Source organism: Dendrobates tinctorius, unplaced genomic scaffold, assembly GCF_039654945.1.
Source record: "Dendrobates tinctorius isolate UK_male_01 unplaced genomic scaffold, ASM3965494v1 ptg000133l, whole genome shotgun sequence".
Classification (NCBI taxonomy): domain Eukaryota; kingdom Metazoa; phylum Chordata; class Amphibia; order Anura; family Dendrobatidae; genus Dendrobates; species Dendrobates tinctorius.
Window position 1 is genome coordinate 40,663,082 of NW_027361801.1, and position 16,402 is coordinate 40,679,483.

Genomic DNA, 16,402 nt, shown 5'->3' on the forward strand with positions numbered 1-16,402 from the left:
ATGCTGATACCCCATATGTGGGGGTAAACCACTTTTTGGGTGCACGGCAGGGATTAGAACAGAAGGAGCGCCGTTTGACTTTTCCAATGCAGAATTGGCTGGATTTGAGATCTGACGCCATGTTGCGTTTATAGAGCCTCTGATGTGCCTAAACAGTGGAAACCCCCCACAAGTGACACCATTTTGGAAACTAGACCCCCTAAGGAACTTATCTAGATGTGCAGTGACCACTTGCAACCCCCAAGTGCTTCACAGAAGTTTATAACGTACAGCAGTAAAAATAAAAAACCCTTTTTTTTTTTAACAAAAATGATCTTTTTGCCCCCAATTTTTTATTTTACCAAGGGTATCAAGAGGAATTGGACCCCAAAAGTTGTTGTGCAGTTTGTCCTGAGTATGCTGATACCCCATATGTGGGGGTAAACCTCAGTTTGGGTGCACGGTAGAGCCAGGAAGGGAAGGAGCACCGTTTCAATTTTAATCTCAAAATTGTGAGACCGGATGCCATGTCGGGTTTGAACATGTGCCTAAACAGCAGAAACCCCCCAAAACTGCCCCCATTTTGGAAACTACACCCCTCAAAGATTTTATCCAGGGGTATATTGAGCAATTTGAACCCACAGATACGACACAGAATTTGATAACATTGTGTCGTCATATTGAAAAAGTTCATTTTTTCCACAAAAATCTTGGTTTAGACCTGAATTTCTCACTTTTGTCAGAGATTACACCAAAAAGTTGACCCAACAATTTGTTATCCACTTTCTTATGAGCGTGGCGATATCCCATATGTAGTCAAAAAGGACTGTTTGGACAAACTGCAGGGCTCGGACAGGAAGGGGCACAATGTGACTTTATTTGAAAATCCTTTCAGGAATTATTACTCACAGAGGGAGGCATGCTCCTAAAAGTACTTTGGCTGATTATAAAACTTGGTCTTGCTAACAAAACAGTTGTCCCACATTTGCGTTAATTGTAGCAGGAAGAAAAAACTGTATGGAATGAAGGGCAAAATGTGGAGGAAAATGCAGCCAACTATGTGGCAAAGCTGAGTTTGTTCCAAAGATGAAAGAACACCAGCTGGACTAGAATTGCACAGACTTTCAGGGACCGGTCATACAGCGTCCTTTTAGCTCCATCAACCCCTATATGAGAGACGAATGTGCCAATAGACGTGGTGCACCATAGCAAGCTCCCACCCGCCAAGGTCAGAACCGCTATATGCACAAAACAATCAATCCCCTACAGAATCTGTATTGTCTGGTACCAGAGGTTCGGCAAGAACCTTACGGTAAAGTCCATAGTGTATAAGTACGGAACTTCCTCATTTTTAGAAATCCTCCAATAAAATGATTATGCCCGAATCACCAACATAAATATAAGTAATATAAATGGAAGCCAAAGTTTTGTGTAGCAAGACAGTCATAAAAACAGTCAAAGTTAGGTAAATGGTAAAAAATGTTTGTGAGTAATCAGGTCTTAGAATTTTCAAATGACTTGACTTTTCAGGAACATTTGTGGGGTCCACACTCGAGCGTACAGACTGGGTACGTGGACGAGAATTTGTTGGAATAGCAGTTTGGTATGGGATTGATCAAGCCCTAGAATTTTCAGATGACCTGACTTTTCAAGAACATTTGTGGGGTCCACACTCTGGGTTGTGCAGACGTGGGTACGTGGATGAGAATTTGTTGGAATAGTAGTTTGGTATGGGATTGATCAAATGTTGGAATTGTGGAATGGGGTAAAAGGGGACTACTAATGAAAATTTCTCTATTACTTGTTCCAAATTACTCTACTGAGGCCAATAAGCAGAAAATAAAACTTATATAAAAAAACTAATAATTGTGGGTGGTGTGGTAGGTCTCAAAGCAGGGGGAGATACAAAGGCCTGGTTGGGATGGGCATGTGGGGCAGTAGTACCGGGAATCACTCCGTTTGCCATGCTTCCTGCAAACCCGGCATCGTTTTTGAGGATACCTTTGGGTGGGCGTGACAGGGACAGGGTGTGGAAAATGGCGCTCTGCAAGTCTCCGGGAATCCTCAGACTGAAAGGCTTCCCCCGGTGCCATTGACTGAAACAGGAGGCCCTCAACAATTTTTTCCTGAAACTGGAGGAATGTAAGGGGTCCTTGGGCTTTTTTATATAGTACAAAACTGTTGTATGTGGCAGTTTGAATAAGGTAGATGGCCACCTTTTTGTACCAGGCCCTGGTCTTCCGCTTGACCAGGTAAGGTTGCAGAACCTGGTCTGATAAGTCAACGCCACCCATAAACTTATATTCTGTGACACAGACCGGTTTTTCCTTGTCCCTGGTGGCACCCCTCTCTCTGACCGTCACAGTGGTGTCCGCATGCAGTGTGGTAAGCATGTAAACGTCCTTCCTGTCCTTCCACTTCACTGCAAGGAGTTGGTCATTTGCAAGTGAGAAAGACGCCCCCTGCTCCAAACGCCTGGACACCAACTGTGACAGAAACCCCACTCTATTTTTCCTGATTGTCCCACAGGCCCCTGTATTTGCAGCGTGGAGGTATTTATATAGAGGGACGCTTGTATAATAATTGTCCATATACACATGGTACCCTTGATTTAGAAAGGGTGTCATTAGCTCCCAGACAATTTTGCCTGGGATGCCAATTGTCTGGGGGCAGTTTGGAGGGTTTATTTGGCGGTCCCTACCTTCATAAATTAGGAAGGTGGAAGTGTACCCTGATGAGCTCTCACAAGTTTTGTATAATTTTATGCCGTATTTGGCACGCTTGGAGGGGATAAATTGGCGGAATGACAGACTGCCCTTGTAGCTCATCAAGGACTCGTCGACTGCCACATTTTTCTCTGGGGTATAGGAATTTAGAAATAAATTTTGCAGGAGGGAAATTAGGGGTCTCAATTTATTTAGCCGATCATAATTGGGGTCAGTTCTTGGGGGGACTTGGGAATTGTCACTGAAGTGGAGGAATCTCATCAGGGCTTCATAACGAACTCGGAACATGACAGCTGCAAATACAGGGGTGCTGTGGACAGCTTTTGTTGCCCAGTAAGAGCGGAGTGAGGGTTTTTTTACTAAACCCATATTCAGGGTAAGGCCTAAAAATTTTTTTATTTCAGGGACATTGGTGGGCATCCAGGAACGGGAATGAAAGGCAGTGGGTTTTTGGGAAATATATTGTCGGGCATATAGGTTTGCCTGGTGGACGATCAATTCTAGGACTTCGGGGCTAATGAAAATTTGGAAATAATCAATGGGGGTAAAATTAGTGACATCTACTGTTATTCCAGGGACAGCAGAAAAAGGGGGAATTTGAGGGGAAAATGAGGTGTCATTATACCACAGCGATAGGTGGACTGTGGTACTTGGCCCTGCCTCTGAAGCTTCAGCAGCGACGACCGACTCCGCTACCATCGGGCTGAGGGATCCCGTGGAGGAAGAGTCGTCGTCACTGTCAGAAAGCTGCTCAGCTTCAGAGGCAGATTCTGTTTCACTGCCGGAGCTGCCGGAGCAAAGCAGGCTGTAAGCTAGCTCCGCGCTGTACGTTTTCTGCGCCATTTTATTTCTCTGCCTAATGAATACTAACTCTAATCTCACCCTTTTTTTCCTCCTAACCCTAATATGTGTAACCCTAACCCTAGTAGCACGTATACCCTAACTCTAGAGGCACGTATACCCTAACTCTAGAGGCATGTATACCCTAACCCTAGTAGCACGTATACCCTAACCCTAGTAGCACGTATAACCCTACCCCTAGTAGCACGTATACCCTAACCCTAGAGGCACGTATACCCTAATCCTAGTAGCACGTATAACCCTAACCCTGGTAGCATGTATAACTAGCACGTATAGCCCTAACCCTGGTAGCACGTATAGCCCTAACCCTAGCCCTAACCCTAGCCCTAACCCTAAAAATTTTTTTTTTATTATCCCCTGACAATGGGGGGATTTGGAGGGGTAATCTGATTTTTATGACGCTGCGGACGCAGCAAAATCAGATTTCACTTTGCTGACAGGGCAGCACTTGAGCTGTAGTTTATCTCTCTTCTCTCCCAGAACAACTACAAGGAGAGAAGAGAGACAGCACAGCCCAAGTGCTGCCATTTTTACAAATATTGGGGGCTATGATCACTGTGATAGGGTCTATCACAGTGATCAAAACCCAGCAACCAATGAGAAAATTCTCACTGGTTGCTGGGTACAGTCAGGCAGATCTTGCCGGGCGCACTGCGCATGCGCCCGCCATTTTCTTTCTGCCGAGGAAGGAGGGGGGCCAGGAGTGCAGGGTGGAATCGAAAAGGTACCGGGGGGGGATCGGAGGACCCGGGGACCACTTTTCTCTCCCCTCGATCACATCAGAGGGGAGAGAAACTAAATATAAAATCACGTTTTTTTTTTTTTGTTTTTTTTTTGGTTGTGGTCGCCGTTATAGGGTTAATAACGGCGATCGCAACCCCGGGGTCGGTAAATACCGACCCGGATGATGTTCTCCAGGGTCTCGGCTGCCTGCAGTAAGGCAGATCTTGGCGGGTGCCATTTTCTTTCTACCGAGGAAGGAGGAAGGAGGGGGGCCAGGACAGGAGGAAGGAGGGGGCCAGGAGTGCGGGGGGAATCAAAAACGTACCGGGGGGGATCGGAGGACCCAGGGACCCCTTTTCTCTCCCCTCGATCACATCAGAGGGGAGAGAAACTAAATATAAAATCGCGTTTTTTTTTTGTTTTTTTTTTGCGGTCGCCGTTATAAGGTTAATAACGGCGATCGCAACCCTGGTGTCGGTAAATACCGACCCGAATCATGTTCTCCAGGGTCTCGGCTGCCTTTTGCAGCCGAGACCCCGGAGAAAATCCGACTGTGAGGGGCGCTGTTTCCTTTCTCCACAGCGCCGTTAATTAACGGCGCTGTGGTTTAAGTACCCATAGCGACCGCCGTTAAAAGGCGTATCGGCGGTCGTTAAGGGGTTAAAGAAGCATTCCTCCTCCCATCAAAATGTTTATCCTCTTAATATATTGCAGACATCATATTATACAGCACTGTGTACTTACAATTGCTCATTCTGCCCTTCTCCCCAGCTAATTTTTCTCTTTTCCATTAGGTCTATGACATCATGTGATTAAAAACTGACTAGCTGAATCCTTCTAAGCTCTATGTAGAAACATGAAGTCTCTTTTCCATGCATGAATCATCATTACAGAAGTCCCTGGAGGGGGGAGGAACGGAGCAGCTGGGTCAAGACTCAGGCATTGAAGAAGGGGATGACTCATGCAGGGAAGAAAGACTTCCTATTTGTACATAGAGCAGAGAAAAGTGATGAATTATCTGGTAGAAAGGCAGATAAGAAGATAAAACCTTTGATGGTTGTGCTTCTTTAAAGCTTTACTGATTAGACATCCATTTCCATCATTTTATGTCATCAAGGGTTTTGCATACATTTGCAGGCTCTGTGGTGGAAATATAGTATAACATGATGGCCTTTTATGTAAATGGATGATCATGTAGTACTTGAATGGACTTTACCTGCCAAAGAGCTACTCTTTATCAGCTCTTCTCCCTGGCTAGTACATGGTGGTTCCATGTTTGCACACCTAAGTCATGATGTCCATTTATCCTAATTGGTTATATGGAAATAGTTGAGTTTGTGATATTTTTACGCCACCATTGGGTAATACTTTCTAAAACAGTAAAGCCTAAAATAAATGGAAATTGACTCCATACTTTTAGATAGTTGCGTTATTATAGAGCTTTAGTTTGTTTCAATCAATATATAAGCATCACATTCACCAAGGATTTATTATTGCCTATACATGCCAATTTGATTGTTTATGCCGGATATCCTGAACAGAATACAAGTTCTTTTGTGAAGAGCAGATAGGCTGAAGTTGAGTATATATTTACAAAACTTGAGAATGATAGCCCCCCACTGTGACAGCACTTCATGCCTTTCCTTCAGGCTTTATTTTGTCACCTCCTCGTTATACAAGGTGTTATGGAATATGATAATGTGTTAATAAGATAATACAGTGTTTTAAATTCAAGCTCTACTCTTCAGCAGTTTTCGTTAAAATATAGTTTGTTAGCTGACTTCCACAAAGAAGCTCCACTTCAAAAATAATCCCTGGTAAAGTCCTTGATGTTTCCCTTTTTGCACAAAGCAGCTGAACACTGTTCCAGGTACGAGATAGCCAGGTGAGAAAATCCAACCTTCAAAAAAACTCCACACATATGTTTCAGATCTAAAAGATATCCAAAATGCGTATGTTTGGTGCTTTTTAGGGAATTAGCACCAACCTGTGGATTTTTAAAAATGATTAATAAAATCTGGATGAAAAAAAAAACAGCAGCCTAATTATTCTTCTCCTCGACATCTTCCCACAGGGGAATCATCAAAATTGTCAGGTCCATTCAATATTTATCCGGGCATACTTTATCTTTAAGAGTAGGTCCTGTATCTGTTCCTAAAGACTAGGGGACCAATTCATCATTTACAGTTTTATTTTGCACTTTTCTTTATTTGTCTTGTGTTATTTGCTGATTTTTTTTGTGTGCCAAATTCACCAAAATCATGCACACAATTTATTACTTTTGTGCAAAAATGATTTTTTTTCAGTTTTTAACCACTTTTCATTCCTTTTAGATAAAAAAAACTCACACATTTTTAAAAATGTTACAAAACTTGCTTAAAAAAAATCCAGTGTGCATAAAATAACTCCGGGCTGGGACTAGAGAACATTTTCCATTTTTGACATCTTTTGTGACTATTTAAAAAGTTGCAAATGATGTATCGGACAAAAACATCAGGAAACCCTAAACTCCTTCTAACAAATGGGGAACAAACATATAAAACATATAAAATAGACTTTAAGAAAGATGCAAATGGTAATATGAATTTGATAGAAATGTAAAAAAAGGCAATAAACATCTAAAACTCAGCAAAAAAGCAAGCTCAAATGCAAAAGTGAATCGAGCCCTAAGTGTCTATCCTTCTTTAGAGGCTCCTACTGTGACAATGATAAAAGAAAACAACCGAGGCGCTCATTACCCTGAAGAGCTTCTAATCTACGTAACATAATCTGTGTTTACAGTGACTAAATGAGTGCTCCAGTTTTTACTTCCGAGGAAAAGCCAATTTGATTCATGACATTACAGGTAAACCTTGTGCAACATTTCAATGTGGTTAATAGTCAAGACCGGGGATTTGTATGAAGTGCGTCTACTTGGCTTAAAACAAGCTTGTGTCAGATTAGGCATAATTATACAAAAAGAAATCTCTGATTGCAATCAAGCCTGGAATGCATCATTTTGCATTTAGATTACATTTGTTATGTCCTGCAATATAAATTTAGGCATAAACGTAAGCAGAGCAGGGGTGATAAGTGGGTGGTGTTGGAGGGATATTATTATTATTAGAGAACTTCCATTTGTGCTTATGTGTACTTTTTTATCATAAATGTTTTATTGCGCAAGTTACTAATTTAGAGTCACCCGGATCATATTTCATATCTATTACTTGGCAGTACAAGGTTTGCATTTTATTTTTACAGTACAGACGATTCCCTTATAATTTAATTTCAGACATTTTTTCAGTCTTAATAATTAAAGAAACATTATGGTTTCCAAACTTTTTCTTTTTGTCTTAAGAGCCGCATTAAAATCTGAGATGATTAAGATCCACAGCATTATATCTTGGTTTGTTCGGTTATCTCATGCCATTTAAAGAAATGGAGCTACACTGGCATGTAAAAGTTTGGGCACCCCTGGTTAAAATTACTGTTATTGTGATGAAATGATCTCTAAAGGCCTAAAGTCAAAGATGACACATTTGCTTTTTAAGCTGCAATTCCACATGCAACCTGTATACATATATGTGTGGCTGTTTCTTGGAAGAAAGTGGCCAAAGTTTTATTTCTGGATAACTTCTTAAATACTTTCTCCGAAGCGTATTCAATGCAGTCAATCACTATGGCCGCATCTCCTGTAGCCACATATGCAACTAGGCAGAAAAAGACACATACAGTATCTCTGTAAGTACCGTATATTTCAGACTATAAGATGCACTTTTTCCCCAAAAAGTTTTGGGGAAAATGATAGTGCGTCTTATAGTCGTAATATACTTACATCTAGTGTGGCAGCAGCAGGAGTGGGGCAATTCTGTGGCGGTCCAACACTGCAGGGCGAATTTCACACTCTTCCCAGGCTGGTGCAGCAAGTTTGGCAGTGCGCTGCAGTGTGTGGGCTGCGCCGGGATCTTGTGAAAGCCCAGAGGCGCAGCACATTCATTGCTGCGATGCGGTGGCCTCTGGGAAAATAGCATGCTCAGATTGAGATTTTGGCAACGAGATCTCGTCCCGAGATCTCATCTCTCGAGATTTTGGGACGAGATCTCAATCTGAGCATGCACCGCCCCCGGCGACCATTTTCCCGGAGTCCAGGGCATCACAGCAATGGATGTGTTGGGCCTTCGGGCTTTCACAAGATGCCGGTGCAGCCCCCACACCGCAGAGCACTGCCGAACCTTGTGCACCAGCCTGGGATGGGAGTCATATCGCTGGACCACTGAACGCCCCCTGCGACCATGCTCCACCAGCACTGCTGATCCCCCCCCGGTAAGCTGAATTTGGACTGTAAGACGGACCCCCGTTTTACATTAATTTTTTCCCCTATTTTTCTTCTGAAAATTTGGGGTGTGTCTTATGGTACTATTGGTCATTTTCATTTCTTATTTACTAATAAAGTTTACGATTTCGGCCTATTTAAAGGCCTATTTTAATCATAAATGGTTGAAATTGCTTGTATAAACAAGAAATTTTGCAAGTTACTTGTTATTAGAAATTACACTCTTTTCATGAATGGAGATTTTTAAAAAAAATGTTTTGCTTATTGGTCATTGCTTAGGTTACTGGTTACCACTGCAATCCATCGATCTCTAAGGCAGTGCTTACAAGCTCTTTTTAAATGAGCTCGTTAGCGCTGCTGTGAAGCTCACTGAATTGCTATGGAGAAGCCTCATTTCCACTACTCTTTTAGCAGCATTTTAGAACCCACAGTTCTTCTAGTCAGGATCATAATGGTGACACTGGTCAAAACTGTTAATCAGAAGCACACTGCCCTCAGCAAGCATGAAATTTAGAGGCAGGGTAGAGGTGCCGTCTTGGAAATCAATGGTGAGACAACCACTTTAATTCAGATTGAAATTGAGAGCTAAATGGGGCTTACCTCTCTTTCTAAAATAAAAATTCAGAACTGAACTTAATACATTTGCTAAAGGTTTCACAAGTAGCTTCACATTGTGTTTCAATATGTGTCTGAATCACTTTGTAAATTTCAGAGACCAATTTGTTTTTCAGAAACATTTTCATGAACAACAAACAGTGCAAATACTGATGTGTTTTTCGGATGTTTGAATTACATTCGGTACTTTCTTGCCACATTTACTATGCAGCAAAAAGTTTTTCAATTACATTTTCATTATATGTTCTAATGCTAGTGCCTATGGAATCCTTTGTGCTCATCCGAGCAAAAAATTAGAATTTTTATTGCTGCAACTGTAAACATTGGCTTTTTATGAAGGCGCTTCCTTCTGTAATTGAAGTATCCTTCAATTTCTGGCATTTGCTATTTTAACTTATTGTTTGCTCATTGTATTTTGCCACAAAGGAATATCTCAGTCAACCAATTGTTGAATAAATTATTGTGTGACAGATTGATCAAGCTAAATTATGGTCATTTGTAGATTTTATGGTAACAACATAAGAACAATAATGTGATTTTGGGAAAAGTTAGTAGAACTTCCCAACAATGAAAAACCTTAAATATACAGTGTCTTGCGAAAGTATTTAACCCCCTGGCTTTTTTTTTCTTACCTATTTTGATACATTACAACCTGTGCTTAAATCTGTTTGTAATTCGATTTGTGTGTGATGTATCAGCACTAAATAGTCTAAATTGGGGAAGTGAGAAATATATAGGCAAAATTAAATTTATGTAGTCAGCTAAAAATTGGCATGTGCATATGTATTCACCCCTTTTGCTATGAAGCCCTTAAAAAATTCTGGTGCAAGGAATTCCCTTCATAAGTTACATGCTTAGTGAAAGGAAGTCCACCTGTGTGCAAGTGTCACATAGTCTGTCACCTTTTCTGAAAGGCCACAGAGGCTGCAACACCATTGAGGAAGAGGAACCACTAAACAAACAACCCCACCAAGTCAAAAGGTGATCTCCAAACAAGTCATGGACAAAGTTGTTGAGAAGTACAAGTCTGGTTTGGGTTGTAAAAAAATATCCCAATCTCTGATGATCCCACGGAGCACCATCAAATTCATTATCATCAAATGGAAAGAACATGGTACCACAACAAACCTGCCAAGAGAAGGTCACTGATGAAAACTCTCTGTGTGGGCAGGGAGGCAGCACAGAGACCAAAGGTTACCCTGAAGGAGCTGCAGAGTTCCCAAGCAGAAACTTGAGTATCTGTCCATACGATCACAATAAGCTGTACTGTAGAGGTGGCCTTTATGGAAGAGTGGATAGAAAAAAGCCTTTACTTAAGCAAAAAAAAACTGTAAGGCTTGTTTTGAGTTTGCCAAATGACGCGGGAGACTCCCCAAATGTATGGAGGAAGGTGCTGTGGTCAGATGAGACCCAAATGTAACTTTTTGGCCACCAAGGAAAACACTGTCTGGCGCCAAACCAACACAGTTCATCACCCAAAGAACACCATCCTCACAGTGAAACAAGGTAGTGGCAGCAGCATCATGCTGTGGAGATGTTTTTTCAGCAGCAGGAGCATGGAAAACTGTCAGAGTCAAGGAGAAGATGGATGGTGCAAGATAAAGGAATATCCCTGAGCAAAACCTGTTGTCACTGATTTGAGACTGAGATGGAGGTTTACGTTCCCACAAGACAATGACCCAAAGAGTACTGCTAAAGCAAGACTGAAGTGGTTTAATGGGAAACGAGTAAATGTTTGAGTGGCCTAATAAAAGTCCAGACTTTAATCCAATTCAGAATCTGTGGTTTGACTTGAAGATTGCTGTTCACCAGAGTAAACCATCTAACTTGAAGGAGCTGGAGCAGTTTTGCCTGGAGAAATGGGCAAAATTCCCAGTGGCAAAATGTGGAAAGCTCAGAGAGCCTTATGCAAAGTGACTTACAGCTGTAATTTCTGTATAAGGAGGCTCTGCAAAGTACTCTTTAGGGGGGTGAATAGTTATGCACTCTGAAATTTTCAGTTATTTTGTCCTATTTGTTGTTTGTTTCACAATAGAAAGAAAACCGAATGCTCTCAGTTGTAGACATGTAGAGTGTTATGAGTACAACATAGCAGTAGGAATATGATATTTTAACTGAATTTGAAATAGTCAGCTTCATAGCTTAGATAATTTTCCAACTTTTTAAACATGAGGAACCTCTGATTATGTTCTTCTTCTGGGGAAACACTTCCAATAACCTCAACTTTTTCTGTTTTCATAGGAAACCCAAACTAGGTCCCAATGAACACTGGTGTCTTTCAAGTTACTAGTTGCAAAAAAAAACAAAACATATTCTTGGACTTGGACCTCCATAGAGGCTTCAAAGGGAATTTATGAAGTCCACTAACATTTGAACTTTTGTCTTCATTGTCCAAATTGCTGAGCATTTCATCATAGGTGGTGATTTATCAAAACTGGTGTGAAGGGAAGCTAGAGGAATTGCCCATGAAAACAAATTAATTTACTACTTTTATTTTCAAAGGGGTCTCTAAATTGAAGAATGTGAAGTCTTGGTACTTAACAGATACTTTACTTTTGTGCTACATAATTTTAGTAAATTTAATTCCATGAGAGCCAATTCATTAACATGTTTTGCTAGAATTGTCATAAAACACTTTAATATGTCACAAAACATTGCAACATTCGTTAGTTACATGTCAGTTTCGGCAAGCCTTGCTAATATGGGAGTAGCATCGGCAGGACATGAACAGTCCAAGGCTTGGCTATGCTGGACCGTTAAATTCACGAAATCTGTGACTGGCGAACTTTTCTGGTGGCAAGGCACTACTGTTAACAGATGTATCTTATTCATTAAGGGGTTGTCCAGGTTTGGCATGAAAGTATCCTCACAGTGCACAGTGCGTGTCAGGGTTCTCCTGCATTGGAATGGGCTGTCAAGTATGTGCTATGCATGGTTCAGGCCACTTTCTGACTAGACATGCGTGGCCTCTCTCGATTGAGTGACTGCAGACTTTCATGCCAAACCTGGACAACCACTTTAGATTGCTTGCTCCTCTTAATGATTTAGGCACATCATACTCCAGCAAGTCCCTTCATTAAGACTGGCATATCCATTGCCAGTCCTGCTGAATCTGGCCCCATAGGTGCTGTGGCAGAGCAGCTATCTCTTTGGAAATCAGAAGTATGAGTTCAGATCACAATAGGGCCTCAGGTTTTCACATTGTATAAAACATTGCAACATGCCATCTAGTTGTATCTCAATGCTGGAAAAAGTGTCATATAAAGGGAAACTGGCAACTAATTCATGCTGCTTGAACCACGAAAAACATGAATCAGGGACCAGCACCTGCATTCTAAATATTTATGTTTTACTCTAAAAGACAGTGGATTCCCTATATATGCCTAAGAACAGACATTTCAATCTAGATGAGTCGGTGTGGATAAGCCAAATTTTTTTACCATGTTTTTTCTCTGAAACACAGCAGCACTTCAGAGTAAGGGTACCGTTACACTTAGCGATGCACCAGCGATCCTGACACCGATATGGATCGCTGGTGCATCGCTAAGTGGTCGGTAGTGAGCTGCCACACAGGCAGATCTCACCAGCGACATAGCAGCTGTCGGCGGTCGCTACTTACCTGTCAGATGCGGCGATCCTGACGTGCCCGCGTCCACGCATCCCTCGTCGGCGCCACAGGAAGCACAGCAGGAAGCGCCCGACGAGAAATGGTCCAGGACGTTCTCGCACGATCAGCGATGAGCAGCAGGGGAGCCGGTCGGAGGTAAGTATCACATGTAGCGATATCGCTAGCAATATTGCTGCTACGTCACAAAACCAGTGACGGAACAGCGATATTGCTAGCAATATCGCTATTTGTAACGGGCCCTTAAAACATACCTGTTTCTGTTGCTCATGCATTATCTGATTTCTGCTACATGTTGTCCATGCAGACTAAATGAACTCACGGGTTCTCTTTATCCCCAGTCCTTTGAATTATACCGTGTTTGCCCGATAATAAAAACTACCTCAAAAATAAGTGCTAGTATGATTATACAGGATTTTTGCAGTATGCTTAAAATATAAGCCCTAGTCCAAAAATAAGTGCTAGTTCCACTCAGGACCAGTGTTTCGGGTGGAGGGGGGTGCAAACTATTGAATTTCCCAGGGTCCTCACTCTCTTAAGGACTCCCAGCATTTCTATTCTGCTGGTATGCAGGGCCAGCGTTATGGAGAAATGGGGGCAAACTGGGCAATTTCTCAAAGAAGAAATGGGGACAAACTGGGTAATTTGTCAGGGCATCCACTCTCTTAGGTGCCCCAACATTTCTATTCTGAGGTTAAGACCATGATGTCACCAAAGATCTTTTAACTGCAGGAGTCTAAAGGAACTAAAGAGGAGACAGACTGGTATGTATTTGCAGTTTGTATATTTTTACATTTGTCTATGTATCGCGTCTGTGTTTGAATGTGTATATACAGTTGTGGCCAAAAGTATTGACACCCCTGCAATTCTGTCAGATAATACTCAGTTTCTTCCTGAAAATGATTGCAAACACAAATTCTTTGGTATTATTATCTTCATTTAATTTGTCTTAAATGAAAAAAACACAAAAGAGAATGAAGCAAAAAGCAAAACATTGATCATTTCACACAAATCTCCAAAAATGGGCCAGACAAAAGTATTGGCACCCTCAGCCTAATACCTGGTTGCACAACCTTTAGCCAAAATAACTGCGACCAACCACTTCTGGTAACCATCAATGCGTTTCTTACAATGCTCTGCTGGAATTTTAGACCATTCTTCTTTGACAAACTGCTCCAGGTCCCTGATATTAGAAGGGTGCCTTCTCCAAACTGCAATTTTTAGATCTCTCCACAGGTGTTCTATGGGATTCAGGTCTGGACTCATTGCTGGCCACCTTAGAAGTCTCCAGTGCTTTCTCTCAAACCATTTTCTAGTGCTTTTTGAAGTGTGTTTTGGGTCATTGGCCTGCTGGAAGACCCATGACCTCTGAGGGAGACCCAGCTTTCTCACACTGGGCCCTACATTATGCTGCAAAATTTGTTGGTAGTCTTCTGACTTCATAATGCCATGCACACGGTCAAGCAGTCCAGTGCCAGAGGCAGCAAAGCAGCCCCAAAATATCAGGGAACCTCCGCCATGTTTGACTGTAGGGACAGTGTTCTTTTCTTTGAATGCATCTTTTTTCTCCTGTAAACTCTATGTTGATGCCTTTGCCCAAAAAGCTCTACTTTTGTCTCATCTGACCAGAGAACATTCTTCCAAAACGTTTTAGGCTTTTTCAGGTAAGTTTTGACAAACTCCAGCCTGGCTTTTTTATGTCTCGGGGTAAGAAGTGGGGTCTTCCTGGGTCTCCTACCATACAGTCCCTTTTCATTCAGATGCCGACGGATAGTACGGGTTGACACTGTTGTACCCTCGGACTGCAGGGCAGCTTGAACTTGTTTGGATGTTAGTCGAGATTCTTTATCTAACATCCGCACAATTTTGCGTTGAAATCTCTTGTCAATTTTTCTTTTCCGTCCACATCTAGGGAGGTTAGCCACAGTGCCATGGGCTTTAAACTTCTTGATGACACTGCGCACGGTAGACACAGGAACATTCAGGACTTTGGAGATGGACTTGTAGCCTTGAGATTGCTCATGCTTCCTCACAATTTGGTTTCTCAAGTCCTCAGACAGTTCTTTGGTCTTCTTTCTTTTCTCCATGCTCAATGTGGTACACACAAGGACACAGGACAGAGGTTGAGTCAACTTTAATCCTTGTCAACTGGCTGCAAGTGTGATTTAGTTATTGCCAACACCTGTTAGGTGCCACAGGTAAGTTACAGGTGCTGTTAATTACACAAATTAGAGAAGCATCACATGATTTTTCGAACAGTGCCAATACTTTTGTCCACCCTCTTTTTTATGTTTGGTGTGGAATTATATCCAATTTGGCTTTAGGACAATTCTTTTTGTGTTTTTTCATTTAAGACAAATTAAATGAAGATAATAATATCAAAGAATTTGTGTTTGCAATCATTTTCAGGAAGAAACTGAGTATTATCTGACAGAATTGCAGGGGTGTCAATACTTTTGGCCACAACTGTACATGTGTATGTGCAGTGTGTGTGTGTTGGTGTGTATATACATGTGTAGTGTGTGTGTTTGTATACATGTGTAAGTGCAGTGTATATATATATATATATATATATATATATATATATATATATATGTGTATGTGCAGTGTGTGTGTGTGTGTTTGTATACATGTGTATGTGCAGTGTGTGTTTGGGTGTGTACATGTGTATACATGTATTTTGGACATAGAACTGTCCTTAGTCACAGAGTATGACTAAGGCTGGGGTCACATTTGCGAGAAACTCGCACGAGTCTCGCGTCTCAATACCCAGCACAGCCGCCGGCACTCGGACCGGAGCGCTTAGCTGCATAGAAATACATGCTGCTGCACACTTCGGTCCCGAGTGCCGGTCGCAGTGCCGGGTATTGAGACACGAGACTCGTGCGTTTTTCTCGCAAGTGTGACCCCGGCCTAATAATAATAATAGCACCAACATATTCCCAGCACTTTACATTACAGAGAGGACTTGTACAGACAATAAAGACATTACATCGTAAGCACATTATACAACAGATCCCAAGAGGATGAGAACCCTGTTCGCAAGCTTACAGTCTATGAGATGAAGGAGAGATCTATGTCTGAAATGCATCGGTTTTTGCCTTTGTGCAATATTTTTAACGTTCTTGAAATCATTTAAGCTATAGTAATAAATTGGTGCAGTTTTCTACGCAAATGGCTGGTTGCCTTCATTTGTGTCATGATCCCAGTGCGGGTTTTTGAGCTGCACACCGGGGGTTAATGTCTGGAGCTCTGTGCAGGTTTTGACCTGCACACTTGGGGTTAATGATTGTGGCCTCTTTCTGGTTCTGGGAGAGCTTCATAAACCCCTGGGTAGCTTCAATCCCTGCCAGTTATACTTTTGCCATTGGCCTAGTGTGCTGACCCCCGTGTGCCTGTTTGTTGCTATAGCTTGTTTATATGGTTCTGACCCGATTCTGTTTCCCGTTGTGAGTTTGCCTGTTGATTTTGTACTGCGTTATTATCTGTGTATGACTCATTGCATGTGACCTGACCACTCTCTGCTCGCCCCTCTTGTACCTTGCAACTATCTGTGTATGA

The 16,402-nt window shown here is 41.9% G+C and overlaps 1 protein-coding gene across 4 annotated transcripts in view; it reads left to right on the forward strand.

Moving 5' to 3' along the window:
• AFF2 (ALF transcription elongation factor 2) overlaps positions 1–16,402 on the forward strand; it is a 743,921-nt gene that overhangs the window by 593,661 nt on the left and 133,858 nt on the right. The gene's annotated exons all lie outside the window — the stretch shown is intronic.